Source organism: Musca vetustissima, unplaced genomic scaffold (assembly GCF_032173495.1).
Source record: "Musca vetustissima isolate MV318-11 ecotype Yass unplaced genomic scaffold, APGP_CSIRO_Mvet_v1 utg2304, whole genome shotgun sequence".
NCBI classification, from domain to species: Eukaryota; Metazoa; Arthropoda; class Insecta; order Diptera; family Muscidae; genus Musca; species Musca vetustissima.
The window spans coordinates 171,295-198,995 of NW_026880246.1; the positions used below are offsets into that span (position 1 = coordinate 171,295).

Sequence of the window (27,701 nt, forward strand, 5' to 3'; positions counted from 1 at the left end):
AAAGTCATATAATTCAAACATTGTGTGGCGTATTAAAACCAAATAGAGCTTTTAGAGGATCAGAATTTCAACCAGATTGATAGCCGGCTATGACTATGGTGCCGAATGTGCCCCATCAAATGCCGAAGCTACTCCGGGTTGGGGCACATTCGGCGAATTTGACTTTTTTTACAAAACTGTAAAATTTTTTAACTACTGTTTTTTATATCTGTTTGGTCCTAATTTTTATAATTAAGTGTCAGAGGACAATAATCAGCCATAAAGTTGTTATATATGTTAAATAAGTACTGAGATATAGAGCTCTAAAAAAAAGTGCCGAAGGTGCCCCAGTCTCCCCTATATCATTCTCCTTGTACGATTCAGTTCGGTTCTGGTCTTGTCTTGTCTCAAAGTTAAGAAATGCAGCTACTTTCACAGGCTGCATCCATAGATTTTCTTGAGTAAGTTGATGTTTGAGGTTTGGCAGGACAATCGAATAAGTGCAGTGTGAGAACCTGTTACACATGCTTGGCAGACATTCTGCACGTGGTCATCAATCCGTGTCCAATACGAATTGAGACGACTACACCATCCTGAACGTAATTGGGCAAAAAACTACTCTGGTTTGTTTGGGCAGCTGACGTTCTTCAGCTGCGATGGGTGTGGGTGAGCTCCAAGGACGACATTCACTCTCAGCGCTGCGTGAATATGATCATGCAGATCCTTAATGGCACGCCTCTTAACCACCATATGATGGTTAGGATGATTCTCCCTGAAGCACACAAGTAGGTACTGCCTATCCATGCAAAATGACTTGGAATTCTAAAAATCATAATGACTTATGAGCCCTACTTTCACCTATACAAACAATTTAAATTTTCGGATATTCAGGAATTTACCCACACTCAATGTTTGCATCTTTAGTGCGGTTATTGGCCCAGCAGTGTCATTGAACCTTATTTATTAAATAACGTTAGATCAACAGTTATGGCGATTCGATTTAAACCTTAAAGATAGAATTCGTGAAAGTGTCGATCATAAGGCAGCCACTTTTCGATTTAAAATTAAACCATTTGTTTGAGGACACCCTGTACTACGCACAAAATTACTTTAGCTTCTTGTAAAAAAAAAATAATAATAATAAATAAAACAGACAATAACAAACAAAACAAAAATACAAACAAGCAATGAGTCGAACCGCTGTCTGGCCATTACAACTTAAATTTATCCGTCCGTCCAATTGAATCACAGAAAAGAAAGAAAAGATAAAATTTAGTTATTATTTTGTCTTTCAACAAATGGTATCATTGCAGTTAGCTGATATGAGAAATATGACGAATATGTGTTTCACCGCAATTGGCACACGTCAGAATACATATGTATATAGATATGTATATAAATGCAATAGCATGCAAAATTAAATAAAACAATGAAAAATGCATCAGCTTTATAGAAATACTAAGCAGAACGTTCGATCACTTTGGTTATAAATTTTAGAAATGGGGTCGGATGAGTCTGTTGTTTATATGGAGAATCAAAACTACCTTCTGATAAATGTTCGTCTTACTATGAGTTTTATTATTTATTATAGATTTCGAAACTGCAATGAATGATGGGCTCATCTGAAGAGTATACACAGTATGCCTGCCACTGTATTCATTGCAATACCATAATTTTTCAATTCAATAATATTTAATATACTAATTGATAATAACAAATATTGAATTTCATGCCATTTGCAAGTAAATATGCAATTCAAACAAAACAAAATAATAACAACAAAATGTACTTTTGATTTCAATAGGTTTAAGTACAAATGAAATCGAAAACTTTGTTAGTAAACACCTTCACCCACCGAAATGATAAAATGTAGGCAACTTCCCCCTTTTGACTTTAATTGAGTAAATACTCGATGTTTGAAGTACATGACAAATATTAATATTGTTGAAATGTTTTTGGATTCTAGTAAATTCAGAAACATGGTGACATGTGGCAAATTAATTATAGAGAAATGTTCATTTATGTTTGGCTATTTAATGCACATAAGAAATTTGTTTCAATTATTTCTTTTATTAGGAAATTTATTTTTAAATGGAAAAAAGTAACAACTTTTTATTTCGTCATCCTGTTTTAATAATTCCCCCAAAATATATTTTGTTTGTTAAAGAAATCATAAACCATCGTATGGTGGCAATGTGGTATTTTTGTGTATTTCTTAAGTAAATAAATATGAATGTCTAAATAAATATTTTGGAATTGAATAAAATAGAAATGAATGGTTTGAATATGAGTGATGCGTGTTTTTTAAATATTTGTTGTTAAAAATATAAAAGCTTTTGAAATTGCCCAATAGTATTCCAATATATATTTTTTTCGATTTGGTTAAATTGAAATAATTAGAAAATTAACTATGTATATGGCCAACGAGTATTTATTTTAAATAATCAAGAACTTTAAAATTATCTATTTAGAATACAGACGAATGCTGCTTTAAAGTTATAATTTAATAAGAAACCTTTGGTGAGCTATACCTAAAGAAGGATTAGTTTAAAAAACAAGATAATACTCGTGTGCCAAAAAGACCCTTCATTACACATCGTTATATTTCTTTCAAACTTAAATGAAGTTTGAAAATGAGCAATATCGGTTCTGCCCTTCAGGTATCTCACCCAAAAAATGGTCAACGAGCGAATGTAGGAAATATTTGAACATGTTGTTTTCACAGAAAACTTCATATGTCTATGGGAGATCTACTTAGAAAAATGTGTATTGATTTTAATTCTGTGTATTCTAATGTATATCTTTGCATGAATGTAGAACTTATCAAATTGAATATAATTGTATTTTTAAATGAGTATTGTAACTTAACTGGCTTTTGATGGTGATTCTGTTGCTGGTTTTCTATTCCCTTCTCATATTCCACCATGGTGTGTACGCTATCCCTACGAAAGGGGAGTTCGCGTCCTCTGTCGGCAATATTGACCATAATCAAAATGTGAGTACCATTTGGTACCATTTTTTACCTCCTATACTCATGTTGTACTTATTCCAAAATTTAATGATTCGAGCTTTATTTACTACACTTTTATATACATTTTTATAATTACGTATATGAATCTTCAATCTCCGTATATCACTCTAACAGTAATCTTAATTCCACATTTCAGGTTTCCAGCTTTAGTTGTTCACCTAAATCCAAATTGTATCTACTTTAGTACCATTTAGTACACATTTCCATTACTACCTACAACATACAATAGAATAGTAGTCTTATTTCCAAATTTCAGTTTTCCAGCTTTATCGGTTCACACAAATCAAAATTGCACCAAATATAGTACCATCTATAACTTTTTGTACACATATGCACAATTTTCCAACATACATATCACAATCCTACACTCCGATGGTAATGTAATTCAAATTTTAGGATTCCAGTTCCATCCGTTTCTTCAAATTCAAATTGTACCAAATTAAGTACTATTTAGTACTTTTCGAATACATGAGTAAAAACTTCAAAAAGGGTATCCTTATATTGGCCCTACTTCTCTACAACCTTGATTTGCTTTCCAAATTTCAGTTTTAGTTCTATACGTCCACATGCTACGAAATTGTACCAATTTAGTACATATTGGTATTTTTCGATAGTTCGAATTTCTAAAAAAAAACCTTTTGGCACACTTTATCCACAGATGGTAACCCTCATTTCATATTTAATAGTTCAAACTCTACCGGTTCGCCAAATACAAATGTTACCATATTTAGTACTTTTTACACTTTTCGTGCGGTTCTAGTACGAATTTCCAAAACCCTGTCTTATCTGACATCTTCGGACTAAGAGTGACTCTCACCCAAAATTTCAAGATTTTGGTTCATGAATCATTAAGTCAATCGATTAGAGTCAGTATGTTAGTCAATCACTTTACTCTTTTATTAATAGAGATTAAGTCAATTAAGTCATTAAGTCAATCGATTAGAGTCAGTATGTTAGTCAATCACTTTACTCTTTTATTAATAGAGATTAAGCCCCAAGTTGGAACCCATTGGTCCACAAGACAGTGTCAACATTTAAAAAATTTGAAATTCAATATGGAATGTCAGATTTCATCCATACTTTGCACATCGTAATATTTTAATAAAACATTGATCAAGTCCGAAGATCGGTCAACCATCGGTCAACTTTTTCTGGATCCTCCCCAAAAAGGGCCAAAAATTAAAAGAAAATGTAAAATTCATGTGAAGCTAACCTAAAAACTTTCAGCTCAAGTCCGAAGATGACACCCATTGGTTAACCGGATATCCTACAAACTTTTGCACATCGTAATATGTTTATCAAAACCTACATTAAATCAGAACATAACTTCTATAGAGCCATTATCTTCTGCTACTTTTTCAGATATGGTCAATTCCTTAAATAAATAACAATAAAACCAAGAAATAATTTATGGTCCATAGTTGGCAGATCTTAATGCTAATAATGAGCACAGATTTTGTACAACTATTGACCATCATTGATATTCGAGTCTGGGGTCTGTCCACGAGGCTTAGATACAAGGACTATTTTTTTACTGTCTCCAATTTTAATGTAATGTAATGCGAAGTAAATTCTAATTTTTCGGTTCTCGCGTAGAAGATTTCCAAATTTTATGGTGATAAACTGTAGAATAATTAAAAAAAAATCTACTCTGCTCTATTCATTATCTAAAACGATCAAATTCTTCATTAACCAATTATTATGCAATTATTCATTACAATGTTGCAACTATTTATGTATATCTCATAAATATCTCAAAACTTCCAAAAAATATTTACAAACTGCATCAGCATTATAATTTTGTCAGTTTTACGAAAATATTTTTGCGTAGTTTTACCTCTTATTTTTATTTTTTTGCATATTTTAGCAAAGCAATAAATTATCTTGGCATAATGTTGTGTATTTTTAGTTTTGTATGGGGCGCCCACCACTCCAGACACCAAGTTTTTCGTTTGTTTGCAACTAAAAATTTTTTGTTTTTTTGTCGATTCGTTGGTTTTGGCAAAGCATTGCGTATTGAAAACGCCTATCGCCGGCCTACTAGGCAACAACTGAAAAAGACTAAAGTAGAAAAAAAAACACCAACAGAAAAAATGTAAAGTCAAAAATAAATGTACAGACTTTGTTGAATGCATTTTGAATGGATATAATGACTGGCAGTGCAGAAAAATAGATAAAATTATGTGTTTGTTGTGTTGGTGTTTAAATGTTTTATTTTTAAATATTCAAACATCTATTTTAGATTTTTATGCGTGAATTGAACTTATAACCATTAACAGCATTTTATATTCGAATGGTAGGAGGTTCAATGAACGGAAAGGCGGAAATTGGAGTCATAGTAAAGTATTCATGAAGTGTATTTATTTTTTTATGATCGCTTCCAATAATCTGCAGATACTCGTAAGGTTTAGGGACTACTTTCGAACTAAGATTTTACTTAGTTGTCTCATTAGTCTTCCGTTTCATTGTGAGTTGCATGCAGGTATTCTTGCTTACATCTTGTATCATTTCTGGATTTTTATAGTGGGGTCAGGTAATTAAACATTAACTGTGGTAAATTTTTTTTTGATAAGCCCTCGAGTCGTTTGGAGTATTTTTTTTAATTTAGAACAGTTATATAAACTGCACCTCAGAGATTTAGTGTGAAAATAGAAAATTATTGAATGCAATTTTTCCATAAATATGGTTTTTATAAAAAACCATCGATTTTGAAGTGGCCACATAATTAAACCAGTAAGGAAAGCAGTAAAGTCGGACTGGGCCGACTATATGATACCCTTCACCACTTTGGGTATATTGTACATATGTATTCCCTCCAAGGAACATACGCAAGACTTTCAGCAACTTATGATAAATTTAATTTCATTTGGGCAGATTTAAAATCGACTTCTATGACGGCATCTATATCAATTTCAACAAAACGCAATAATGTTATTCAAGTCTCAACTTGATACGTTGTGCAAAAAATCGTGTTAATCGGACAAACATTAGAAGGTTGGTGCACCATTTATGTAACATCGGACGAATATATACAGTGGTGGTCACAGAATTAAAACATTTACTGTGGTAAACATTTTTTGATCAGCCCTCGATTCGTTTGAAGTATTTTCGAAAATTTTTTAATTCAGAACACTTCGATATACTGCATTTAAGAGATTTAGTGTGAAAATGGAAAATTATTGCATGCATTTTTTCCATAAATAACGGTTTTTATGAAAATACATCGACTTTGAAGTGGCCATGTAATTAAAACATTGTGTGATTTTTTACTTTACTGCATTTTTTGAAAATGTTTTTAGAAAAGCTCTTTAATTTAGTTAAATTATGTAAAGTAAGCACCGATAAAATCATTTACTGATAAAAATTTTGGAAAAAATCTGTAAAATCTATCAAAATTGCCCAAAAATTTGTACAGTACACCTTACATTCAGAAAATAACCCTTATTATAGAAAATAAAAGTCCGAATGCACCAGAAATTGCTAGAATTAGTAGAAAACAATAAACAATTCTCAAAATAAATAAATATTTGAAATAAAAACTGCAAAAATGGGAATTAACCTTAAGGAACGATTCAATTTCGATAGCCTTTATTGAAGAAGGCCGGAATATTTTTGCAGTTTGTGAGGAAATATCGATTGATATTGGCATTTATTATATCAAATCGATTGTTCGAGTAGTACAGAATATATTTTATCAAAAAATCTATCAGTCACAACAGAACGAACAGAGATCAACGCCTATGTTTACGAGAAAACGTTTCTGGTACACAGCAGCATGTTTGATGGTTAACTCTTGACCCTTAAAATATATTGAACATGACAATATTTTTCCAAAATAATATTTTTTGAATAGAATAATGTCCGTTTGATCTATTTTAGCCTAAAAGAAAGAAAAAAAATTACAATTTGACAAATATTTAAAGTCTTGTGTTGAGCATCAAAAATGCTGCTGTGTGGCAGAAACTTTTACTCGTAAACATAGGCGTTGATCTCTGTTCGTTCTGTTGTGAATGATATATTTTTGGATAAAATATATTCTGTACTACTCGAACAATCGATTTGATATAATAAATGCCAATATCAATCGATATTTCCTTACATACTGCAAAAATATTCCGGCCTTCTTCAATAAAGGCTATCGAAATTGAATTGTTCCTTAAGGTTAATTCCCATTTTTTCAGTTTTTATTTCAAATATTTATTTATTTTGATAATTATTTATTGTTTTCTACTAATTCTAGCAATTTCTGGTGCATTCGGACTTTTATTTTCTATAATAAGGGTTATTTTCTGAATGTAAGGTGTACTGTACAAATTTTTGGCAATTTTGATAGATTTTACAGATTTTTTCCAAAATTTTTATCAGTAAATGATTTTATCGGTGCTTACTTTACATAATTTAACTAAATTAAAGAGCTTTTCTAAAAACATTTTCAAAAAATGCAGTAAAGTAAAAAATCACACAATGTTTTAATTACATGGCCACTTCAAAGTCGATGTATTTTCATAAAAACCGTTATTTATGGAAAAATTTCATGCAATAATTTTCAATTTTCACACTAAATCTCTTAAGTGCAGTATATCGAAGTGTTCTGAATTAAAAAATTTTCGAAAATACTTCAAACGAATCGAGGGCTGATCAAAAAATATTCACCACAGTAAATGTTTTAATTCTGTGACCACCACTGTATGTATATGTGGGAGCTTTATCGAAACCACAACTGATTTTTCCGAAACTTATTCTAGACTTGATTCAGTACGCTGTCCAAATTTCATGCAAATCGAAAGGTATATAGGAACTTTGATGCACCATTTACATACAATCGGAAAAAACTGTATATGGAAGCTATATCTAAATCTGAACCGATTTTCACGAAACATAGCACGCATCATTCTGGACCTAATTCAGTACTCTATGCCAAATTTCGTGCAAATCGAATGATATATAGGGACTTTGGTTCACCATTTACCTTAAATCGGACGAAACTATATATGGGAGCTATATCTAAATCTAAACCGATTTTCTCGAAACTTGGCACACATCGTTCTGCACCTAATTCCGTACTCTAAGCCAAATTTCATGCAAATCAAAAGATATAGAGGGACTTTGGTGCCCCATTTACCTTAAATCGGACGAAAATATATATGGGAGCTGCATCAAACCGATTTTTTTCCAATTTCAATAGGGTTCGTCCTTGGGCCAAATAAGTGACTTGTGCCAAATTTCATCCAAATCGGATCATAAATGCGACCTGTACTTTGTTTACAATTTAACATCTACAGACGGACGGACGGACATGCATAAATCGACTCAGAAAGTGATTCTATGCATATTCTCAAAAGGAACCATGTGTCTATCTCGTTTCCTTTTGTCTGTTACAAACATATGCACAAAGACATAATACCCTGTACCACAGTGTGGTGAAGGGTATACAAATTGTGTGATTTTTTACTTGACTGAAAAATGACCAAAAAATCATTTACAGATAAAAAATTAAAAAAATACAATTTATGTGGGAACTATATCGAAATCTGAAACGATTTTCCCGAAATTTACAACACATCATTCTAGAATCAATTCAGTACGTTATGCCAAATTTCGTGCAAATCGAAGGTTATATTGGACTTCGATGCACCATTTACATAAAATCGGACAAAAATATGTATGGGAGCTATATCTAAATCTGTACCGATTTCCACGAAACTTAACACATATCTCTCTAGACTTTATTCAGTACGCTATGCCAAATTTCGTGCAAATCGAAGGACATAAAGGGACTTTGGTTCACAATTTTTAAATCGGACGAAAATATATATGGGAGCTATATCTAAAACTGAACCGATTTTTCCCAATTTCAATAGGGTTCGTCCTTGGGTAAAATAAATAAGTTGTACTAAATTTCGTCGAAATCGATTTGTACTTTTTTTACAATTTAACATTAACAGACGGGCGGACGTGCATAACTCGACTTAGAAATTGATTCTATGCATATTCTCAAAATAAGCCATGTGTCTATCTTCCCTTTCCTGTTTTTCTGTTCCATGTGTCTATATTTCTTTTTCTGTTCCTTTTGCCTGTTACAATCATATTCACAAAGACATAATACCTGTAGCACAGTGTGGTGAAGGCTATAATTTTTTTTTTCAATTTGATTTTTCAAGCCACTGTAAGCAACACAACACATGGTCGTACGTCAAATCGTACTGAGTACGTTTATGCTACAACTTGTCAAATTGTCGAATTGAAACGTCAGATAGTGTAACACGATTTCAAATTTCGATTTCAATCGGCTGCTGAGAACATAAACTAGTTATTAACTATAATTCCTGCGTGAACTGTTACAATTTGATTCTAACAATACCAAGCAGTGAGGAGTTTTTTTATAGTTATTATGTACTTCAGTACAGATTTGAATTTAACTGTATTGGATATTATTGCTTTTCAGGCTTGTTTGCTATCCGTTGTTGTTGTTAGCCTGGTGTTTGAAATTAACCAGTTTAGACACCCTGACTTAAAGATCGAATTGTGATCTGACAGGCGAATGCAAATTGCATTTTCGCGTCTTATATAAAGAGTCCCAGAGACGTCCTTTCTGCTAAACGAGAGCTATCTGTGTTACACAGTCACCAGAGGACATTTGTGCTAGTGTTCCATTGGTCCATGAATCTCTTTTTGACTCAAAAGTGTTGATTGAGGATCCATTTTTAGTATGGACCTGTGCGACATATTTCGAACAAAAAACATTTAAACCTTTCAGTGTTTTTGTCGAAAATATTCGACATTTAAAATTACTCTCTTTCTTTGCGATTTTTCGGTTATCCTATGTACCGTTACTGTTGATGTTTTTTTGTTTTTGCTGAAAGACAGACGAAACTGGCCGAGGGTTAAAGTAACAATTGCTATTTTTTTCTAAACTAAGTCCCTTTATAAGATTTTAAATACAAAATTTTAGATTTTTATTCCGACAAAAAAATTTTTTGACACTGAAAGGGTTAAAGTTTTGAGCAGTTTTTCGCCCCTGCAGAATCGACTATATCTAATCTATATATCGGATACAGAGATTGAATTACAACCTATCTATGAATAGAAATATACATATCGTTAGCTAAAATGCAAAAAGGCGTAACTAACAACAAATTGAAAATTGAAATTGACTTTGTCAACACATGTAGTTTATTGACATTCACAATATTCATTCAAAAAGTCAATTTTCAATTTTTTGTTAGTTACGCCTTTTTGCATTTTAGCTAACGACATAAGAATGATATGATTTTTTAAATTTCAAAACAAAACACAAATTTCAATTGAAACATAAAATTCCGGTCACTATTTGGGCAAATTTTTACCGATGTTTTAAGATTTTTATTTTAAAATAAAACCATGCATACATATGGCTACGTCTTCCGTTCATTTCAAAAATTCACCACCTGTAGAAGTACTTGAGGCTAGGAGAAACATATGTACGTATGTTCATCCAAAGTTCAGCAAATGTCATTGACTTTATGCTATGAACTAAAGAGCATCGGAAAAAATAGGAAATAAAAGATTAAGAAAGCATAAAAATAATTTTGAAAATTTTGTTGACAAAACCACTCACAAAAAAATAGAAATAAAAATAAACAAATATCATTGGTAAGACACACACAAATAAATTTACATAGCAACAGTGGAACCCAGCCTTAACGCATACTGACAACCCTAAAATTTTATTTTTCAAAATATATAACTACTTTAATAGTATCCTTTTCAAGTAGTTGACTATCAGGAGAATAAACTTTTTGTTTAGCTGGATTCATTGTTGTGTGGTTTCACTGTGTACATCATTCTTTATATCTATGGATCTCTGCCCCTCTTGTTTTCGTTCCTTCACATTTATACCACAATATGTTCACAGATTTATCATTGATGTGTTTATTTCGTAAATATAAAGATAAATAACAAAATATTGTTTTTATTTTTTTTTTTTGTTTTGCCACCAACTGATGTTCATATTTTTCAAAATATGTTTGTTTTTGTTCGATTAACTATTTCTCGTCAGTATCTTTTTTATAAACGTATGTTTGTATGTTTGTATTTATGTATGTATGTTTTTTTTTTTGAAAAATATTAAAACCTTGATGCCATATTTTCATTATCAAACGTGCATAACAACATCAATTGTTAACAATATTGTTGTTGGTGTTCTGATACTTGTTGTTATTGTTCTTGTTTTTTTTTTCGTTTTCATTCAAAACTAATGAGGAACAATTATATGAAATTAAAACAATAACAACGTACATGCATATGGCTTGCATGCGTTTCCTCTGATTCTTATTAATATTTTGAAGAACACCGAGGGAAATTGTGTTTAAAAATGTGATGTATACTTTACATAAACGAAGTACTTCCTGGACATATTGTGATATATTCTATGTAATTAAATTAAGGGGACCCCCCCCATTCTCGGGGTCAAAATTTTTGTTGACATAATTCGAATCTACACTGATTAAAGAATGTCTCTACAAAATTTCAAGTGAAAATCTCAAGAACTCTTGAAGATATATCCGATTTATTGTGTCAGCATCAAGTTACGGCTGAAGGGCGTTTTTCTCTAAACATTTTTTTGCGAATGGCGGGCACGATAACTCAAAAACTAATAATCCAATCGGTTCCAAATTTTGCAACGTTTCTCAGGGAGTGTATAGCTCTCGTATGAACTAGGATAAAGCCAATCGGTGCAGATCTTCCTTATTTTTTTACTTGGTTTTTGGTAAAAAATAGGCGATTTTCCAAAAATTTTTTTTCAAAGGTCCACCATTTTTTTTTTAATTTTAGAGCGAAGTCAATAATCCTTGTTCATACGAGAGCCAGACATGTACTCTTTCTAACACCGTTGGAATTTTCGGATTTCGATGTTCCAGTGAGGAGTTATCATGCCCGCCATCAAAAATAAGGACTTTTCTTTAATTACAAAAAACAACAACAAAACAATAACAAAAATTGGTTGTAAATTATTTTTCTTCTTTTTTAAATCTTCAAATATATATGTGCAAAGTTACAAACCTTAACAAGCATTGGTATTGATTTACCAGCCCATTGAAAATCTTGAAAAATTAAAATGGAGAATGGGTGGGGTTCCCTTAAATAGATCATTGATCACCCTTTTTTCTTGACACTAATTCAAGAATGTCCCTATGGAATTTCAAGTGAAAATCTCAACAACTCTTGAAGATATAGCCGATTTATTGTGCTAGCATCAAGTGACGGCAAGAGGCTTCTCAATGGCGTTCATAACTCAAAAACTAATAATCCGATTGATATCAAATATTGGGACGTTTCTCTGGGAGTGTATAGCTATCGTATGAATCCAATCGGTCAAGATCTTTCTTATTTTATAACTTGGTTTGTGGTAAAAATAGGCGATTTTCCAAAAAAAATTTTCAAAAGTCCGCCATTTTCTTGATTTTTCAGTGAAGTCAATAATCCTAGTTCATACGAGAGTCAGACCTTTTCTAACACCGTTGGAATTTTCTGATTCCGATGTTCTAGATAGTACCCAAATGACCTATTTTGCCGAAAATAGGCCACCACTTGCTTCGAAATTCTTTGCCCACCAGTAACAGTAGTTGGATTTGACTCGTCTTCGAGAAACCACACGTTCGTTATTCCAAAACGAATCAAGTCTCCATCGTTATTTCTACATGCAAATGTTCTACAATAGTCGAACTCATAAAATGAACTGGACCGTGGATATAAAAAATATAAATCTCCCATTTTAAATTGGTCTTCTCATTTCTGATCTATACAAGTGCAAACTCTTTCTATTTTCTCTATTCACCCAAAGACATTCTCTGGTAAATCCGAAACTTTTTTATGTCCGACGAATTAAATCCAAGAGTAGAGAGACAAACGGACCTACACCTCATATTAGTTGAGAACAAAAAATTATCTTTCCGTCTTATTCAAGTAACTAAGCCCACTTACCTTTGGGAATCATTAGTAAATGAGTCTGTGAATCTTGGAAAGCTATAGCTTTCGAGGCAAGAAGCCATAGAGGTTGTAAAATGGAATATCCACCAGCACCATCAACCACAAAGGACCACAAAGAACCATCTGGCAATAAGTTATACCAGAGAGCGATTACGTTTTGCAAACGGCTTGTTGAAAGAGATACGGATACTATTACTTTTTTAACAGAAAAGAACTCAAATTCATCCTGAAGTTCGCCAGAATCTTCGGTTTCGGATAATATTATGATACTCTTCTCAATTGAAAAAATTCCTAGAACTCGAACAAAGGTGACTCTTGTTAAACCCCCAAGGGTGGATGACTGTGAGTAGCCCCATTACGGCTGGGAAAATGGAGCCAGGGATCTATACTCAATCAGAATCTTAGTTGGTCCTCTGGATGAATGTCTAGGAGATGACTCTATGTAGCCCGAATATGGCTGGGAAAATTAAGCCAGAGATCACAAATAAGCCAGAACCTTCGAGGAGGCCTCTAGTATAAAAGAGATTCGTGGTACAATCTACCAGTGAGAAAAGGCAGAAAAGGGTGTGTTCAAATCGTCCAGAAGGTTAACCCGTAAAAACATCTCTGGAAAGGCGGCCACCACCACCGGAAAACAAGCCACTAGTAAGAATCCATTAATTGCTCCACTCTCAAAACCCAGATAAATTGTCGAGGTATTTTTCCACTCCGATTGAAACACATCCTAAATATGGATTTTCAACTCTTCAACACGCAGTTTTTCTGGCGTGCGGTAATAACAAGAATTCATTTAATGCCAAGTAAGGGCTGTTCGACGGATGACCTATCAATTTCACATTTTTGGTTCTTCTTTATTTCTCTAAATTCTCCGAAAATTTCGTGGGAAAATATTTTGGTTTACCACTCGGAAATTACCGTCCTAGGTTTTTAAAGCGTCCTAGGTTTTTTGCTCAAGAAAAAAGCGACTATTTGCTTCGAAGTGTTTCTTGTATGAACATCTATTATTGGATTTCGCTCGTCTTCGAGGATCTAAACGGTCGATTAAGTTTTGGACTCGTAAGCATGGATCCATCATTCATATATGACGAAGTATCGCGATCTATTATTGCAACTATATACACGAACCTTTTTTGAGTGATTGCCAAATTGTGCGGAATCAAACAAGAAATACATTTGTTACCGCCAGATCGGACATATGCTGCTGGATGACCATACCTTACAGCATGTCTTCTTTGATCGAGCTGGGCCACAATTGAATTCATTAAAGTTGTTTTTCGAAGAGCTATGAAGTAGTGCATTCATTAATGCACTCTTGTCGGGAAAATCCACATCGAAGTTATTAAAAATTATCACTCAAAAATAGTCACGAGTTAATTCCACTTTTTTTTACAAGTTTAATCGTACAGAGTAGGTTTATGCTAAAAAATTTAATTTTTTTTCCAATGGAAAGTCAAATGGCCCAGGACAACTTTTGTATTATTTAGTCCAGAAATAGTTTTTCCTTTACCAGAGTGGCTTCACTTCTGATTTTTGGTTAGTTTGGTAGGTAGGTCAGGTCATTTTAGTTTACCTTTGGAGTTATATTACCTTCCCTGATTTCTTGCCGTGTATTTGTTTGATTGTTTGTTGCTTCATACGAAATGTTTCATTGCCTCATCAAAAAATTGTGTTTTAGTTTTTTGCTTCTGTTCTTTTTTTTGTTTTAATATAATTAAGTGGCGAGTAATTGCTTATAACGTTAATAAAACAACAACAAAATTAATAACAAATTGCACATTATATAATAATAACCTCCGGCGACATTTACTACTTCTATTCATAACTTCCCTTTCGGCGCCAATTCACAACTCATTTGCCTTTTTTATTTTTGAAGCTATTGAAGTGGCAGTGATACACGAGTGTGAGCTCACATTTCTTCAAGAAACAAAAACGCCATTAATTTACATTTGTTTGTTACATATATATGTATATATTTGTTTCTTTTCATATTTTTTGTTAAATGTAAAATATCTTTTGTTAAATTGGATTATTGAATGAAGAATGAATGATGATTCAAGGGAAAGTTTCGTTTTGATATCATCATCGTCATCATTTCATGTCGTCTTTTAATTTGTTTTTTTTTTTGTTTGTTTGTTTGCTTTCGTTTTGTTATGATTTATTTGTTTTATGTTTATCTTATTATTTGTCTACAAACCAAGGAAACAGAAATAAATGATTTTTTTTTCTTTCATTGATTGAGTTTTGATATTTGTAAGGGGTTATTCTATTTCAGATATGTGTTTTTATAAAATTGCGTGTAAATTTATTGCAATTGAATTCTATAGTAGTTTTCAATTTAGCTTTATTGTTTGTAGTTGCATTTTGAGAAATGGCGCCCAACGTAAAATAAATACAGATGACAAAAATACAAAGGTAAATTGGAATAATTTTTAAATGAATTATTAATAAATGCCAAATAGATTCTAAATCGATCACTATTAATGACTAAAAGCCAAATTTACCTTTCGTTTATGACATTTCATTAAAAACCAGTAAGTGAAGTCGGACAGGATTGACTATACCACGTTGGGTATAAACAACAGACACATCCTAACAGACGTCGCATTTTTGAAGAACCATTAACATGAAATTACACAAACTAAAATCTTATCTTTTCGACTTAGATCAATCCATAATTGTATTATTGTGCAACCTATGTAAATCAATTTAAAGCACATCCTCGGACACCCGTTAATTATTTGAAAACCAATTAACATGAAGTCGGTCGAAAATATATATGGGGTATGTCTGCATTTCTACAAAACGCAATTACGTCAATCAATGCTCAATTGTGTACGTTGTGCAAAATTTCGTGTCAATCTGACAAACATGTGGAGTTTGGTGCACCATTTACTTAAAACCGGACGAAAATATATATATATGGGAGCTATATCCAAATCTGATCCCATTTCAACAAAGCTACCCATACATCAATCTGGACCTAATAAAGTACGCTGATGGGTCAATCGGTCAAACTTGTACTTAAAATCGGACAAAAATATATCTGGACCTAATTCAATACTCTGTGCAACATTTTGTGTCAATCATCCTAATTTCTGTTCTTTTGTGCACGATTTACTTGAAATCGGAGGATTATGATGGATTAAAATGGATTATTTTTTCGGCAGATGGCTTTACTGATTTATGCCCGTTGGAAGGGTGACATTTCGCAGTAAAATTAATTATTTTGCAGTTTTTGTTTGGTGCATTCCGTTGAGCGTTACAGGGTGTTAAAAATGGAAGAAAACAAAGAGAAAATTCGGTAAATTTTACAGTTTTTCTTTGACAAAGACGAAAGTGCAATTTTGGTTTCGTATATTTTGATCAGGTAGGCCGTACAGGTAGGCCGGTCGTCGAATATGTCGATAAAATCGGAGAAATGATCGACCGGCTTGTTAGCAGTCATAACATCCCCAGGAGCTAAAAACCGACCATAAAACGGTTTTAAACCATATACAATAGACCAGAAACAACCAAAATTGGCCAACAGGAGAGGTGCCGTGTTCCACCAGCTCAACGTTAGGCCACACACACTTACAGCGACTCGGCAGAAACTTCGGGAGTTTGGTTGGGAAATTTTTTTTAATGATAAAAAATTGGTATCTAGGGACGATTGTGAAAATTGACTACTAGAGTTTTTTGCAAATGAGAGAGGCATTATGAAGTAATGCGACCTGTACTTTGTTTACAATTTAACATGGACAGACGGGCGGGCATGAATAAAAATTAATGGAGAATATTTTTGCTCCTTCTAAAACGACATCTTGTGGCAAAAATGGGTAAAACTAGTAATAAGTACGATTTTAACCCTAAAATGAGTTTCTGTTTTTTTAGATTTTTGACGTTTAGGGTGAATCTTGAGTTTTCGTCTATTCCGAGTATACCATTATGGCGAACAATTCTGTAGAATATTCCGAGCAGCTTTAACCCAGTTTTGAATGAGTTTTCAATCACTTCTGGAAAAGGGGACCGAAAAGACCCCTTCAATTAGTCGGTTGAGGGTTTAAGTTGTATACCAAAATATTTTATCAGTAATATTGCTGAAAGTATATAGTATATATAGGTATATAGTGTACCTAAAATGCAAGGATTTCAAGAAATCATAATTCGAAAATTGTCAAAATTCTTGAAAGGGGGAATATAGCCCCCTTTTTTAGGTTACCTCCCGAGGTAAACTTTCAAAACGCCGATACACTTGCCTTTTTTAGCCCCTCTTTCAATATATGTTGGAATTTCACGGTAATTATTTATTGTGTTCCACAATGTTATTAACCAATATTAGTCCATGTTTTATTGGGACCTTCGCCATTTTGGTATTCTGACCAAAAATTATTAGTATTATTAGTCCACTTTTTAGGGTATTCCCACATAACGATATCATATCCAAAAACTTTGGTATTTTTAAACTGTGTACGCTTTCTAAAAGAATTGCTTCTAATTTGATATTTTTAACTTTTTATCAAATCATCCTGCGAATTTGACCATAGCCTCTAGGCCAAGTCTCGATCGGTTTGGATATTTTGAATCTCCACCTCATGATGCAGAGTATAGCGGTAGTTAGGTCCAAGCGAACATAACGACATTTTCACTTGTTTTGTTCTTTTAATGGCCCATTTTTCAAATTGTCCTACATTTATTTTATTTAGACAAAGCCAGTTTAATAAATTACATTTATTTCCCATTGTTAAAAATACAAAGGTTCAAAGCGGCAACAAATTTTTACATCATTAATTTACCGTTTTTTGGTTGTTTGTTCAAACCTGTAAATTATTTGAATTTCTTACTAATTGTTGATCCCCCTCTCGCCCATACACTTAAATATAAAATTAACTGTTCTTTTGACTTCTGTGGGTTAGTAGTGTGAAGGCAGTAATTCTACGACAAGTCAAAATAGAAAAAAATGTCAACTCTTAAGCTAACAAATCACGTACAAAACCTGACTAAATTAGCTTGTTGACTGTGTGTGGTTGGTGGGTACTTGACGTAGAGACATTGTTGGTTGGTAGGTGTCAAAAATGTTTAAACAACAGCTGAGTTGTGTGCTCTGCGTTATCTTTTTGTTTAAATTCCAGAATAATAATAAAAAAACTATATCAACGCCGGAAATAAACGTTAAAGTTTCATTTTATGGAAATCGTAAAAAAACAACTGATATATAGGGAGGGGAAATAAGTATCAAATAATTTTTTTATTATTTTGTATTTTTTTGTATTGTAATATAATATTTGAGTAAAACGAACCTCACATTCCCTTTTCTTTTCTTTGTCTAACGTTGTCTGTGAAAATTAAGTTTGACTTTACCGGCACAACCATGACTCTTTACTTATTTTCACTTTTACTTGCCAATTTGCCACAAAACATAGCTCTAATTCGCTTGTCATTTCAACACACAACAATTGCTATGTGGTTGTCGTCGTTCGCGTGCGTATGTATGTGTGACAGAGTCATTCATTGATTTATTCGTTTCGTAGCTTTGCATTTTATTTGTTGTATGTGAACGACCCATAAACAAATTGTGATACCTATTGAATGCACCAACGACGACATAGATCAGCAATGTTGTCTCATTTGTCAAGGAATTTATATTAACCGCAAACTTTTCACAAATCACAATTGCAATTTAATGGCAGTTTCCATTTGTTAAGGTAATTTAAGAAATTATCGCAATTTTCACTTATTTTCCATGACAATCTTTGTTGCATTGTTACTATATATCTCAGTACGTTGGGCGCCATTTTCAATAAGCAACAAGTAAACCAGTAAGGGAAAGTTTAAAAGTCGAATGGGGTTGTCTTCGTCACCTTGGATATATATAAGAGATACTCCCAAGATTCTTATTGTAAGGTACATTTAGATATATACCGATATAAACCAAGTATAACACAGGCCCTTCTCTACTGATTTTGGTCGTATATGTACAATAACCCGTCAATACAATAGACGTAGTATCTTTAATAGACCATTGACATGAAATCGGACGATACTAAATATGTGATCCGTAAATAAAAGATGATGTTTAAAATAATGTAGAAAAGATTATATATTTTAGCCATGCCAAAGTTTTAAGAAAGCTAAGGATCTGCGAAGAAGAATGCTAGACTATCAATTTCTTATTTACCAAACTGTAGGTGTCTTCTGCTAATTAGCGATGGACATCTACAGAGTAAATGTTCAATTGTTTCCAGCTCCTCCTCATCCTCACATAGACGCAATAATCCACTTCGTTAATGTCCCATTTGGAAGTGCGAGATCTAATCCTGCAGTGGTCTGCAATGATCACTCTTATTATGAGACAGCAGCGAAGAAGTTCTACGGCGATATAATTCTGGGCATATGGTTTTTGAAATCCTGCCTCCAGGTTCTGATGACCATTTTTTGCCGATAACCTCGTAGTAGCTCATACGGATTTTTCCCAATAAAGTAGCCAACAGGAGGTTGTACAGATCCCTCAATCGGTAGATGGGACAAATATCGTTAAGTTTATATGAGTTGTAGATGGCTAATTCCATGCAGTAAACACAAGTACCTTCCTCCATCTTTGACCCATCTGTAAATATCGAAAGACCGGCTAGAGGTAAGGAACCACTTGCCCAAGATTCCCTATTAGAAAACTACTCGTCGTTATGAGAGAGAGTATAGTCACTGATGTGAGCACTCCTCTATAGGTCACAAACTGACGTTGTGTTTAGGATAGTAGCATTGTCAAAGTCCACCCACTTTCAGGCATCCGTTTCCCAGAGCCTTAGGGCACATCTTGCAGCCTGGATTTTCACCATTGGTCCAGTTGGACAGAGGTAATAATGCCTCCTGCATGATGTCAGGGTACCTTGGTGATCAGTTGATATCGGCAAAACGAGAAATTACCGCGTCTGCAAATGTCCCTTGCAATAAAACCATATTCGATGCGTTATGTGGCATGTGGCACCGTCGTGTTGAAATCACATTTTCTACTATCATAATGCTCCGAGTTGGCGGTGACAGTCATTCCATCGCCGTTTTCGAAGAAGGAAGTTCCTATCAAACCTTTAAACCAACGTACGGACCAAACAGTGCCTTTTTCCTGATGTAATGGCCTCCTCCAATTACTTGAAGATTATCAGAAACTCAAATACGACCATCTGACGTTTCCTTTGGGAAGTTTAACGCTTTGTAGCAGTAACGTACTCAGTACGGTTTAGCGCTCGCGACCATGTGTTGTGTTGTTTGCAATGACTTGAAATTTGTAAAATTGGATTAAATAGGATTCGTTTTTTTATCTTTTATCCGTCGTACAGCTTCTTTTTATAAATGCAAATCATGAAAAAATATGTGGCCAACGAGTTTCGTCGTCAGAAGATGTCGTATCAATATAGTGGAAAATTCCACTATATTGTATGCTTATTGGTGGTTATAACAAATAAAGTCATTAAGGCATTTTTGGCAGCACAGCCTCAGACTAGTACCAGATCACCTTATATTTAGAAAGAATTTACAAGTTATAAGCACCACCACTACGTTCACATAAATCGCTACAAAAAATAATAATTCGTATGTTATTTGAATAATGTTCAGAATGTGAATGTCGGGATTTCTGCATTTTATGAATACAATTCATAAAACTTTAAATACTGGTTTGTTAACAACCACCAAGTAAGGGGAGAGACGGATGGCGATTTAAAACAAAACACAATCGAACAATAAATGAGGTGTTTTTTTCTCTTGGGACGAATTCCTTTGTTTTTGTCAAAGAGAGAGAGAGGACAAATAAGCACAAATAGTAGTAAAGTAGAGCGAAGTAGGCAAATAGTTATGATACTAATGAAATGTAAACATTTTTTTTAAATAGTGACTTTCTAATGTTTATGAGAAACGAAGAATTTTATATATAAGCATTTTTAATTCTATTCTAAGCGATTTACATGTACATGTACAATATGAAAAAAATAACTATGAATGAAATTATGAATATATTCATTAAACGTTTTTTTCTGTGTATATTAGAACCGAGGGGGTAAAATAAGTGGATCTGTTGACAATTTTTATTATCGATCTTTGCCCAGTGCTTGAGATGATGATACTGTATTTCATTTCATTTTTTACTTCAGCGCGGTTAAAATATACTCTGTTTCATTATACAGTATTGCTGGCATTATATCATCTGGTTTTCTAGATTTTGTATTATATTTATTCAACTATCAAACGTATGACCAATGAGGTCTACGATAAAAATGAGTCTTATCAAAATATCGGAATTAGACTGGACGATTTACAAATATCGGTCCTTTTCGGTTCGGTTAGGTTAGGGGATGTGCAGTCACGTGTATGACTGCAACACTCTGAGACCGGTTAGGTCCGTTGTGATCATCCACAAGAAGAGATACAGCGAAGTGAAGAGACAAGAGATAGATCTGTAGGGGAGAGAAGATTTGTGAATTAAAGGAGTTAAGAGTGAAGGTCGATGGTCCTATGAGTCAGACAGAAAAGTGTTACGTGCCAAGGTTGTATGCTCCTAACCACATTATGTTTCTAATTATGCTGTAGATTAGAGCAGGTTCGGTTGTTGAGAAGAGGCTGAGACTAGGTAGAAAATGAGCACCCATTAGTCTGTGCCGCCTGTAAGCCAGGGCTGGGCACTGGCACAGGAGATGCTCAATTGTCTCCGTCTCCTCCTCGTCAACACAGAGTCTACAGTAATCAATTGCATCGAGATCCCATTTACTAGTAAAGGCCCCGATGTTGCAGTGACCAGTGATGATTCCTGTCACCACTCTAATTTCGGCTTTACTCAGGTTCAATAGTGAGCGCGTTCTTTTGGTAGACAGACACGTTGCACCTAGGTTCGTTGTGCCAAAGTTCACAGGCTGTTTCGTCAAAGAATGCCTCAAAATTCCTATAGAAAAGACATGGGTGGACCTTCTGAAGAGCGGATGCGCTTCACAGATTTATTCAGTGGGGCGACATCTGCTCCCCCAGGAGATGATGGTTCCTTTACTGGCTTCCCCTTCTTCCTGTTTCGACCACTTTTTGGTCCACCCAGAGCTTTTTCCTCACCCTTGTCACTAGGCGCAGAATCAGGCTTTGAGACAGTGCCCTTCGCATGTTGATCACCCTTATGGGTGCCATCCTGCTTTGGGATACCCTCAATTGCCTTTTCCTGTGCTTTCTTACTCGGGTTCGGATCAGAACTGGGCTTCGGGTCAGAAATCGGCTTAGCACCTTTGTCAGAGACAGTGCCGATTCTACTACTTTTGTGCGAGCAGTGAGATTCGGGAGGGAGATCTTGTCCATCTCGAGTTCACGATGGAGAGCGTGAGGATAGATTCTCTCGAATTTCCTCACATATCTCATCTTACCCTTGATGAGGTGAACCTCCCTCTCCGAGATCAAATTCGCGTCTCGCCCCTCGAATTTGACCTCACCAACGATTGCCGCCGGTACTGGGTTATTAACTCCCTGCACCGTAACTTTATTCTTTTTACTTCGTTTTCCCATCGTAGTTGATTTATTTAAGGGCACTACCCCGATCCATTTTGGTCCACGGGGGATCCGAAGATCCCCAGGTTTTCCACAAGGTACAGAGAAAAGTTGATCTAGGAGACCTAGGTCAGTTTCTCTCTGCACATCATGGAGACCCCCTTCCCATCCGCCACCCGGGAAGACGCGCCTAGTAGGAGATTGGCAACTCCCCTAGGAGTTGCCGGTTCGGTTACTCCTTTCAAAGAGAATACCCGATTTCACCCAAACCTTGCATATCGTAATATTTCTTTCAAACATAGAAGATGTTCGAAAATGGGACGCAAAGCGTATAACAAGTTCAGTGGAAACTTATCACTCGTTTATTATTGTGGTGAAGTTCATGAACATGAATTTCCAGCAAACAAAAAATAATAAATACAAACTAATTTCCAATCGCTGTAATTTATTAGCGATTACAATCTTTCGTCTGACTGGTGGTAGTGGTTATAAATGAATCAAATAATAATCGCCATAAAACCCCCAATAATTGAACAAAGAATTTGTTGTTGTTATTGTTATCGGCTAATGATAAGAAGTGAAGATTTTTTAGTGAAAGCCAAGTGGACTTTGTAATTTAAGACAAAATAGAAAAGAGGAAAACACCCGCCTGGCGTCTTCTAGTAATTGCAAAACTATGTATGTAAGCATAAATATTTATTTATTTGGTGGTGGTCCAACCTCTCACAGTCAATCTACGATCCCACATCCCTTCTCACGTTCGCTAATTGCAGTTGGCGTGTTGACCACCAATACAAAAAACTATTAGAAAAATCAAATCTACAAATGCCAAAGAAAAACAAAAACAAGAAATGAAAACACTTGTTGATGAAATACAAAAGAAAAAAATGAGGTATGCGTATAATGTATATAAATACATATGTATGAATGTACGTACATACGATTTCATTATTTTCAAAATACAATTTGAGGAAAAAATCCCCCATATGTGATGGTTTAAACGACTATGTTATACACTATATAACTATATTGGGGAAAAATATCGTAAAAATATTTCCAAAAGACTCCATTGATTAAAAAAAATCTATGTCGATTTAGAAATGTCCGTCAGTCTGCCCGTCTGTTGAAATCACGATAGAGCTCGAAATATTGAAATATGGATTTTTGGTATTGATTTTTGGATAATGATATATTAGTGCACGTTTTGGTATAGCCCCATATACTGCTATCCCCTGAACTTAAACACATTTTTATTTGTTCTGTAAACAATGTGGTGTTAGATTCCTTCGAAGAATTCTTACTTTTAAAAATATTGTTTTTTTTTGCTGACAAAAACCCAACCACCCCACATATCCTGATGTAGCGCACACCAAAGAAAGTAAAACGTGTACGAATTGAAATGAAATTGAACCAACAAAGCAAAATGATTTCTTTATCGCTGTTGTGTTTCCTCCCAACCTCTCAAATGATATTAGCTAGCGCCAATCTCGAGACCAAAATGAACTGGTCTGGTTGCTGGTCCGATCGCGATCGATTGATGGTAAATTTGATCATTGGACATTGTTGCTTTCAATTAATTTGAGTTTTGTTACCATTATTATCGTTGCTTCTTCTTATTGTGGTTATTACCAATTTCGATATATCCGAACAAAGTCAATGGAAAAACAAACAGGTTCGTTAATTTTCTCTGATTACATTTTGTGTTAACTGATCTTGAATGTTTCAATAGCTGGCCAGCCAGCACTGACGATGATGACGCTATGGTGTGGGGAGATTAAAAAAATTGACAGCATGCAAGAAAATACCGAATAAACAAAAGAAATAATTTGCACTTCTATTTTTAAATGTTTGCGAATCAAAAAATTCCTTTGGGACCAATTGGTAGCAAACTTTAAACTGATATCGTTATATTCGTTTTTTTTTTCAAGGTTGTTTGTTGTGGGTGAACGGACGATATTTTTGTTCGGTTTAATGTGTTGAATGGGGTCTAAAGTACGTAATTTGCTTATTCAAAAAGAGAAATTTCAAATTTCTTTGACAAATACAATTTTCATCTTCCGGAAATTACCATTATATATATTTTTGGAATTGTGTTATATTGGTTTTGGCTAAAATATAGTCACTTCGATAGTAAATTCGATGTGCCTAGGACCATTAAAAGAACTTTATATGGGATCTATATCCAAAGATCGACGATGATTTGCTGTCACCCAATGAGAACTCAAATAAATAAAAAATGTCTAGTTTCACAAGTGGTGATAACATCCACACTGAGGTCACCATCACGCTCCGAATTTCATGGAGCGAACCGGCATTCCCACAGAGGGTCAATGTTGCAAATTGTGTTCTCAAGAAAGTTCGAGGACTCTGTAGTTTTACAATTAACAACTCTGACCCTTTTGTACAAGGTGATCTGACAGAAGAAGGTTCTAACGAACAATTTCGTCGTTCAACAAAGGGTCCTTCATGTATCTATCGACTAGCAACTACACATTTTTAAAATGTTATTCAAAACATTTCAATTGCAATTCGACAATTTCATTTGTGATTCGAAAACTCTAAATCCAATTCATAATTCGAGAATTTACTTGGTAATTAACAACATTTCATTTGTAATTTTAAACCAGTAAGGAAAGTAGTAAAGTCGGACGGGGCCGACTATATGATACCCTTCACCACTTTGAGCATATTCAACAGATGAAATAGAAGCTATATCTAAATCTGAACCGATTTCAACGATTTCAGGAAACTTAACACACATCATTCCAGACCTCATCCATAACGCAGTGCCAAATTTCGTGCAAATCGAAAGATATATAGGGACTTTGGTAGACCATTTACATTAAATCGGACGAAAATATATATAGGAGCTATATCTAAATCTGAACCGATTTTCAGGAAACTTAACACACACCATTCTATAACTAATTCATTACGCTGTGCCAACTTTGGTGCAAATCGAAAGATATATAGGGACATTGGTGCACCATTCAGATTAAATCGGATGAAAATATATATGGGAGCTATATCTAAATCTGGACCGATTTTCAGGAAACTTAACACACACCATTATATTCCTAATTGATTACGATGTGCCAACTTTCGTGCAAATCGAAAGATATATAGGGACTTTGGTGCACAATTTAAATTAAATCGGACGAAAATATATATGGGAGCTATATCTAAATCTGAACCGATTTTCACGAAACTCAGCACACACCATTATGGACCTAATTCAGTACACTATGCCAAATTTCGTGCAAATCGAATGATATATAGGTACTTTGGTCCCTATATCGGGCGAAAATATATATGGGAGCTATATCTAAATCTGACCCGATTTTCACGAAACTCAGCACACATCATTTTGGACCTCATTCAGTACGCTATGCCAAATTTCGTGCAAATCGAATGATATATAGGTACTTTGGTGCCTATATCGGGTGAAAATATATATGGGAGCTATATCTAAATCTGAACCGATTTTTCCCAATTTCAATAGGGTTCGTCCTTGGGCCAAATAAGTGACCTATGCCAAATTTCATCCAAATCGGATCATAAATGCGACCTGTACTTTGTTCACAAAAATACATGGACGGACAGACGGACGGACAGACGGACATGCGTAAATCGACTCAGAAAGTGATTCTATGCATATTCTCAAAAGGAACCATGTGCCTATCTCGTTTCTTTTTGCCTGTTACAAACATATGCACAAAGACATAATACCCTGTACCACAGTGTGGTGAAGGGTATAAAAATTCATACGAAATTCTGCTTGAGACCATTATCGCTCTTGGCAGTATTCTCTATAGACGTGACCGACACGTGCAAAGTTGTTTTCCGTACATTTAGCGATTGCGTGGGTCTGTTTGAAAAAGGACTTCATTCTCTTCATAGTTACTGCTGTTGCGAGCAATTCTTGCTACGCATTCGCCACTTTTGCAACAACTAATCTATTGTCATAACCTTGGATTTGGGGTTTGACAATTCTGCAGCATGCCGATTTATAGGCTTGTTTATTTGCTCAGGGGCCTCTCCGCGGGCTCACTTTGTCTCCTTCGCAGCGAAGGATGGTGTCAAGGACTTCTCAACTCTCAGTGATTCCTTAGAGGGTGCTGAATGAGTCACCACCAACATCGTTCCCGTACTGCCCAGACTACACGCAGTTTTCTCCTCCTTGGGAGGAGCGACTGTGGTCGTCTTCACACGAGACGAATTGAATTTCCTCTTAAAAGGAATTCCTTGTCGGTAATATAATACCAATCCCTTTCGATAAATCGGTTGCAGAAGTTATCTGATTTCTGGGAAAACTTCTTTGTCAGAGATTTCATTGACACTGAGTTTAGTAGTTTCTTGTGCTGATTCATCTATAGTTCCGATGAGAAGGTCTCTACTTCAACGGCCTGTTGCCACTCAAGTCTCAAAACTTCGCTACATGTCGTAATTATAGAGATGGGATCTTCATCCTCGCCAGGGATTGGATCCTTTATCATCATACTGGAAGACTTAACTTGATTTGAGAAGTCACTAGGATATCCATTCATTTTTTAAAAAAAAGGAAAGAGCTTTTCAAAATTCGCTCCATAGAAAGTTTTTGAAGTGAGGACTAATGTCAACCATGGCATAGAATCTTACCATGGTAAAGATTTGGCAGCTAAGACTGAAAAACGTATTGAGGAGCACAGGTATCAACAAGGCTGCGTTCGAATAAGGTAGGCACTCTGATTGCAAATCATAAACACTGACTACACGAGCTCGCCCAACACACCCCAGCGTTAGGGAGGCCACTTAAGGAAGAACTGACCTAAGATAAGTGGATATAAAGGGGCGCCATTCTCGACTTATTATTTACATTAACAGCTTCCCAATTAATAGTATTGGGCTTTCTACTATACGCAACCTGTGAACCCATCCGTTGATATGCAGCTCTGTTTCCGGTTAGGCGGAGCAGGCAATAATTATGATGTTTTAAGCGCTGATGTTACAACAACAAAGTTTAGTAAGGAGAATTCCATTGTATCATCGGCAATGTATGTTTTTTGGTCGTATACCCTCGCTATATGCATCCTATATTATTTTTTGACTGCTATAAGACATCTCTTTCCGTAAGTGCCTCAAAATTCCTTTTCCATGCCAAACGGGTCCGACGACACTCAAATCTGGTTGGGAATGATGACAATTTTACGCTCATTCACAAATATGATATCTGTTTCGCTTAAGTTGTTAC

The 27,701-nt window shown here is 34.6% G+C and overlaps 1 protein-coding gene across 1 annotated transcript in view; it reads left to right on the forward strand.

Moving 5' to 3' along the window:
- The window catches only part of LOC133325734 (protein Lilipod), a 45,155-nt gene that overhangs the window by 8,939 nt on the left and 8,515 nt on the right, over positions 1–27,701 (forward strand). The gene's annotated exons all lie outside the window — the stretch shown is intronic.